Below are 7500 nucleotides of genomic sequence, written 5' to 3'. Positions count from 1 at the left end.
ATTCGTTTCACACTTATGTAATCTCTTATCTGCAGTTCGAGTAAATTACTACCCTTCGTTTATACTAATTTTCTCCTACTCCAGATGTTAACGAGGTTAGAGGTTTAAAGATTTAAAGGGGGCTCATGAATGACAGAGGCAAGGGACAGTGACATTGCCCTATCAAGCAGGACAATACCATAGAGACTGACCATATATACATATGATTAGCGCCCAAGCCCCCAATCCACCCAAGCTGGGACCAAGGAGAGCCAGGCTATGGCTGGTGATGACTCAGCAGATAGACCTATAGGCTCCCCCAAACTCCCCATCCTTAACGCAAAAGGATGGTGAGGTTGCATCGACCAAAGAAACTAAGGAGTGTGAGCGGGACTCGAACCCTAGTCTGGCGTTCACCAGTCAGGGACGTTACTACATTGGCCACCACAACCCTAAATAAGTAAAAAATTTCTGTTTTCGGAAATGTTTTCAAATAACTATATGTAAGTACAATTATATGCTTTTACAATTTTTGAGGTCAAACTATAGTTTCAGTAGCTGGAAAGCTTGTGATTGTGTGTATATGTATATATCACTACCTATTGATGTATTGCAATGGTATATTTTCGTATTGCCTAATGATAATAATGTCACGTTCGCTCGAAGAATTAGTGCTAACAGTAAAGAAGCTTGGCAAAAAATTTGATTATAGAGTGCTGTAATTATACATGTTAACTACATTACTCAGAGCAGCTATAGCGAGTAAATTTAGATTATTATTGTTGTAATAAAACCAGCACTAATAATGATAGTTGTTATGATTATTGCTAAGGGCAAGCGATCCCAGAAACGATCACCGGAAAGCTTGAAAAATAATTATAAAGCAATTAAGGGAATCACTTATTGACGGAATCATGATGTGCAATGGTCGTTTTCCAGCAGTAGGTCAGAGGAGTTAACGACCAAGAAGCAATTAATGGCGCGTTGTTAAAGAGCTAATTAACAAACCAGACAATTAACGTTTGGGTAATTAAACGTAGCCATTTCCTTCACTCCCTCCCTCCTTCTTCCTCTCCCCCCTGTCCTCCTCAGCACAATAACACTCCGGCTCATTACTATGACAGGCCTGTCATTAACAGCGTCATAAAAAATGTTCATGACTTTGATATCGAACAGCTGCACGGAAAGATAGAGATAGAGAGAGAGAAAGAGAGAGATGATCGCTTGTTTGTGTTTCAGGTGAGAGTGATGGGAAGCGTTCTTTTGTTTTTGTGTGTAAAGAGAGAGAGAGAGAGAGATGATCGCTTGTTTGTGTTTCAGGTGAGAGTGATGGGAAGCGTTCTTTCGTTTGTGTGTGTAGAGAGAGAGAGAGAGAGAGAGAGAGAGAGAGAGAGAGAGAGAGAGAGAGAGAGAGAGATATGATCGCTTCTTTGTGTTTCAGGTGAGAGTAATGGGAAGCGTTCTTTTGTTTTTGAGTGTAGAGAGAGAGAGAGAGAGAGAGGGGAGAGAGAGAGAGAGAGAGAGAGAGAGATATGATCGCTTGTTTGTGTTTCAGGTGAGAGTAATGGGAAGCGTTCTTTTGTTTTTGAGTGTAAAGAGAGAGAGAGAGAGAGAGAGAGAGAGAGAGAGAGAGAGATATGATCGCTTGTTTGTGTTTCAGGTGAGAGTGATGGGAAGCGTTTTTTTTTGTTTGTGTGTGTAGAGAGAGAGAGAGAGAGAGAGAGAGAGAGAGAGAGAGAGAGAGAGAGAGATATGATCGCTTGTTTGTGTTTCAGGTGAGAGTGATGGGAAGCGTTTTTTTTTGTTTGTGTGTGTAGAGAGAGAGAGAGAGAGAGAGAGAGAGATATGATCGCTTGTTTGTGTTTCAGGTGAGAGTGATGGGAAGCGTTTTTTTTTTGTTTGTGTGTGTAGAGAGAGAGAGAGAGAGAGAGAGATCGCTTGTTTGTGTTTCAGGTGAGGGATGGGAAGCTTTCTTTTGTTTGTGTTTGTGCTGGCAGAGAGAGAGAGAGAGAGAGAGAGAGAGAGAGAGAGAGAGAGAGAGAGAGAGAGAGTATGTACGTTTGTGTTTAAGAGGAGAAAGAAATTTGCTTGTTTTATATGATAGGAAGTCGAGTGCACGTGTTATATCAGGGTTACTCCACGTTTACTGAAATCGCTGGCGAAAACCAGGTATTATTAACCTCGATACATCTGCGTAATTAATCTAATGAAGGCTATTTGTATATTCGTGTTTTACAATTATATAGAAGTGTTTATGATTACTTTTTCCTAAACATAGAGGTGCTTTTGAAAACACGTCTCAGGAATTTATACAATTTATACAAATAGATACATATAGTTTTCAGTTGTAGTCTAATCTTTAGCTTTTATTTTTACCATATTTTGAATACAATAAAGTTTAAGTTCATTTTTTATAGCTTTTTGGGACGGATTATTTGAATTACATTTTACCCATACTTATTTTTTGTAAAACCTAAATATAAACTTTCTAATATACAGTGAAAAAAGTCCCGTGGTTCCTAAATTCCTGATATACTTTAGTGGGATTGGGACGTCGTCAGGTGAGTTACCTGTAATTGCTGGTGTATTACGTCAACGAGGGTGAAGGAGGGCTGAAGACCCAAAAAATGACATCAATTTGTCGTTTGTTGGTGAAAAGTAGCGATAGACAATTTCAAATTACCTATAATAACATCTAGGATGTGGGGTGAAAATTGAATGATCCGTCACTAAAAGAATCCTTTGTGGACATTAGTCACGTCTCCCTGTAGCGTTGTTATTAGGTCCTGCCTGATTGCAAGCACTGGAAACTACTACAAGACCTCCTGCTTCTTTAGGTTCATGGTACTATAAGATCATTTGCTTCAGGAGTTATTAAAAATACAAGACATTCTTCCTGTAGAAGTTCATAGTTGTAGTAGTTCTGTAGGATTTAATGCACTGAGCCATTCATAGAACTTAGCAGCGTTTTACCTCTTAACGCTTCTAAGACTAGATCCTTTTGAATCCCACTGTAAACTCTGAGAACTACCAAAGGATATTTTTTTTTTCTTTTGTGAACAAGGAAAGAGTCAGTTCAGCTTTTATCGCCAAATTGAGACCAATAATGCGGTTTTTACACGTTATTTATCTAAGAAACACCTGTCAAATTAAGATATGCATAACTGAACTGCTTTGTCCGCAAAACACGTGCTATCCTTTCATCTTATATTTTTGTTTATTCAATCTCCTTTTTTAATCACGTTCCATAAACAGATGCAAGTAATAGGATGTGTCTGAGACCTTTGATCTGTAGTGGAATAGTAATGGCTGATAATGATGATTATATATATATATATATATATATATATATATATATATATATATATATATATATATATATATATATATATATATATATATATATATAGATATATATGTGTGTGTGTATATATATATATATATATATATATATATATATATATATATATGTGTGTGTGTATATATATATATATATATATATATATATATATATATATATATATATATATATATATATATATATATATGTATATATAATAAGTCTACTGGACAAGAGTAGACTAACCTACATTAGTTATCAGTATCAATTTTAACCCCCCATAAATAATCGCCTCGTTTTTTTTTCCTTTTGAGTGGGAATTACACGTTCCAAAATAAAGTAAATTAATCGCAATGGATTACACAGTACATCATAACATTTGGTTTTAAGTGCGCTCAAGGGTACAAGATGGCATTCTCCTCCCCTCTTCCCCCTACCGCTCTAGGACCCCCTGTCCTTCACCCCCCCCCCCCCTTTTGGTAATGATGGAACCCCAGTGGCAACGAGTAGTGGCAAATCAGAGACACTGTAATTTGCTTTTCGTAATTGTTAAATTGGTACATTTTTCTCCCATTCTTCCTTCCCCTCCCACCCCTTGCCACCCCTTTGACTCACATAGGAATAGGTACTTGGTTGTAATTCCAGAGGGAGAGAAGAGGGAGGGGTCATGATGAGGAGTGAACGAAGGGGTGGAGGCAGAAGCTATCGTTTTATTAATGTATCGCCGTCAAGTAATCCAAGTTTAATTTCTGACCTCATTACACGTGATCCATTTTTCTGGGCCTTTCCCCTTAAAGTCCCTGGCTTATTTTCTCTTACAGGTACTAGATTGGTTTACTGTGATAGATCAGACAAAAATCTCCCACCATCACCAATCCGCAGTTGCCTGCGTGGTCGTGAAAATGGCCAAACTCCAAACATGGCCAAGAATGTGTCTGAGGCCTTTGTCCTGCAGTGGAATGGATATGGCTGCATTTGTTGTTGTTCGCAAATAAATCTTTCGTCTCTCCCCACTTAAGAAACTATTTGATAACTTTTTTTTTCAAGCTGAATAGACCAAAAAAAAAAAAAAATAGCGACGTCATAGACTATCGATTTAAGGAGCGTGAAGTAATAGTATAATCCAAAAAGGTAGAGGTTCCTATAAAAAATGTTGATAATAATTGAAGGAATGGTTAGTCACACACAGCAGACTAATATGAGCTAATACTGGATTCCAAAAGATTATTGGCCCATGTATACATAAATCATAAGGACGCAAACATCTAATCTTCAAAATATGTACTACCATCCATCTCTTTAGCGTTAATATGATTACCTGGCCTCTTTTTAATGCAATTTAACTAATGTATAAAAGGCTTTATAACTTGAGGATATTTGGCAAACTGTTCTAGCTGCCAATACGATCGAAGGCCCGCATGCCAAAGCTCTGTTTAGAATTGTTCAATTTTATTATGATATACACTCATTGCTTATTTCAAGGGGCTTTTAACATCGTTCTACTAATATTTTGGTGTTGGTATTCCAAGCGATAAATCATGTTCGTAAAACAGCTGTTCCTATAAATTTCTCGAAAAGATGTGTGCGTGATAAAGAAATGATTTCGTTTATATACAAATGATTTTTTTTTCTGTTTTATATCGAAATACATTTTGTACTTGTCTGTTTTATATAAATATAGCGTAAAAGAATAAAAAGCAGGTACAGTACATGCAGTATATATGAATACTCACACGCAACCGCAACACGCATGTTCATATATTATGTATAATTATATATATATATATATATATATATATATGTATGTATGTATGTATATATGTATATATTATATATATATGCATGTATGTATATATATGTATATATATATATATATATATTATGTATGTATGTATACACACATTATATATATATATATATATATATATATATATATATATATACATATATATATACTGTATATATATATATATATATATATATATATATATATATATATATATATATATATATATATATATATATATATATATATATATATATATACAAAGTATATATATACCCAACACATGTATGCGTATTCATTACACGTGATTTAATAAAAACGACAGTACAGTATATCTGAGCTGCAAATTAAAGGTCTGGGGTGTATGAGAAATTACTGGGGTAAAAACCCGTCCCATTTACTGTGTTTTACACCGTTATATCACCTCCTCGGTGATCACAATTATCACTTTAACCATCCTATAACTCACGATCTATTCCCTTTTTTTCCCCTTTCCTTTTACATTCTGTTAAAACATCCTGACCATCCCTCCAAATCACCTCGGTAATAAACGAACACCCTGCGCGTGAGTGCACCTTTGCTTCGGATAGGAAGTTGCATTAACTTTTTTTGCTCGGCCGACATCCGCGCTGTCTCGATTCCCCCGAACGTGTCGGACTTGACTTGGGCTTCCTCTTCATTAGCGTTTTTATTTCATTTCATATTAAAGTGGGTATTTTATACGTAGTATCCTTTAAAAGATCACGTGCAAGTGGTAGCTGAGAATGTCGCGATAATGAATAATTATTTAGCTTTTTTTTTTTAATTTCGTTTATGTCTTTCTAGTGCAAATATCAGGACGAGATATATCCGGATATTATTTTTTCCCCTTTACTGATTTTATCTTGATCCGAACAAATAAGTGTTTTAGGAGAGTACTAATTTGTCTTCCAGTCCACTTCCCCCTTAATCGATGCATAAAGCAAAAAATTTTTAATGTTTCCTTTTACATTTAACGAAACACTGTTATTATTCTTTGTATCCTTAGCTTTTAAAACACCCTATGGGTGAATTAGTTAGTAATATTCTTCAGAATTATGGTTGTGTAATAAAGTTTTTCTTAGAGAGGAGCCATTGTGTATAAAGCGTTTTTATGACAGTTACTTAGTTGATATATGTCATTTTTTATTATTATGATAATATGAATCGCTCATTCTCTCTCAATTCACTAAGGTTGTTAAAATAGTTCTTTTAGTATGATTGAAATTCTTAATGAGTTATGTTTTTTTTTAATATGTAATGTTTTTTCTATCATAATAACAACAGTGATATTGATTATAATAATAGCAACAATAAAAATAATGATAGTAATAATATTGATATTATTATTATTATTATCGAAACTACATTCTTTTTATTTTCCTCTCTTGATTATTGCATTGTTATGATCATTATTAGCATTCACTTGAATAATCTTCGTGTGCTCATCTTAACCGTCAGACTCAGACACAAAGCATAACCCGATTGCAAAATCAAACAGAATTCCCTTAGGCTATTGAATAGTCTTTATAAAAATCTATTGTAAGATGTTAGTTGCAGTCAATAATAGAATTTAGATATCCCAGACATTACGAGGGATAATTGATAAGACCTCTCTTCGTCTGTGTGCCCGCTCAGAGATGGGTATATATATATATATATATATATATATATATATATATATATATATATATATACATATATATACACATATATATACATATATATACATATATATATACACATATATATATATGCATATATATACATATATATATATATACATATATATATATGTATATATATATGTATATATATATAATATATATATATATATATATATATATATATATATATAATGAATCTTTTACCAATTTAGAGTTGGTTTTACGAAGCAGAAATTCAAATTTTCATTATTCATTTACCCAATAGTACTGATACAGGTGATGATAATACTAACCAAATTTTCTCTAGCTTAACTTATATGATTACTCAGTTTTCCATATTTTATACAATGATAAAACTGTCACCATGCCTGTCTGGGATTAACCCTTCGTCATACAGCTTATTATTAGCTTCTTAAGAACATGTTGGATGTTTTTATCTCTGTTCAAAATACTGTGCTGACACTTGTATTAATATACTTTCAAGTTCCGGAACAACGTATTATTGTTTAGAAAAACTCTCTCTCTCTCTCTCTCTCTCTCTCTCTCTCTCTCTCTCTCTCTCTCTCTCTCTCTCTCTCTCTCTCTCTCTCTCTCTCTCTCTCTCTCCTAACACGTGTTACTGTTGATTGACAAAACATTTGTTCAATCGCTTTCTCTCACGAATCAGAAAAATGTTCTCGAATACGAGGTAATCAATAGATAACAACTGA

General features: G+C 34.1%; 1 protein-coding gene across 1 annotated transcript in view; it reads right to left on the bottom strand.

Moving 5' to 3' along the window:
- The window catches only part of LOC137648506 (homeobox protein aristaless-like), a 19822-nt gene that overhangs the window by 6143 nt on the left and 6179 nt on the right, over nucleotides 1–7500 (bottom strand). The gene's annotated exons all lie outside the window — the stretch shown is intronic.

The sequence above is a fragment of the Palaemon carinicauda genome, chromosome 10 (genome assembly GCF_036898095.1).
Source record: "Palaemon carinicauda isolate YSFRI2023 chromosome 10, ASM3689809v2, whole genome shotgun sequence".
Lineage (NCBI taxonomy): Eukaryota > Metazoa > Arthropoda > Malacostraca > Decapoda > Palaemonidae > Palaemon > Palaemon carinicauda.
This window is presented reverse-complemented; position numbering and strand designations above follow the sequence as displayed.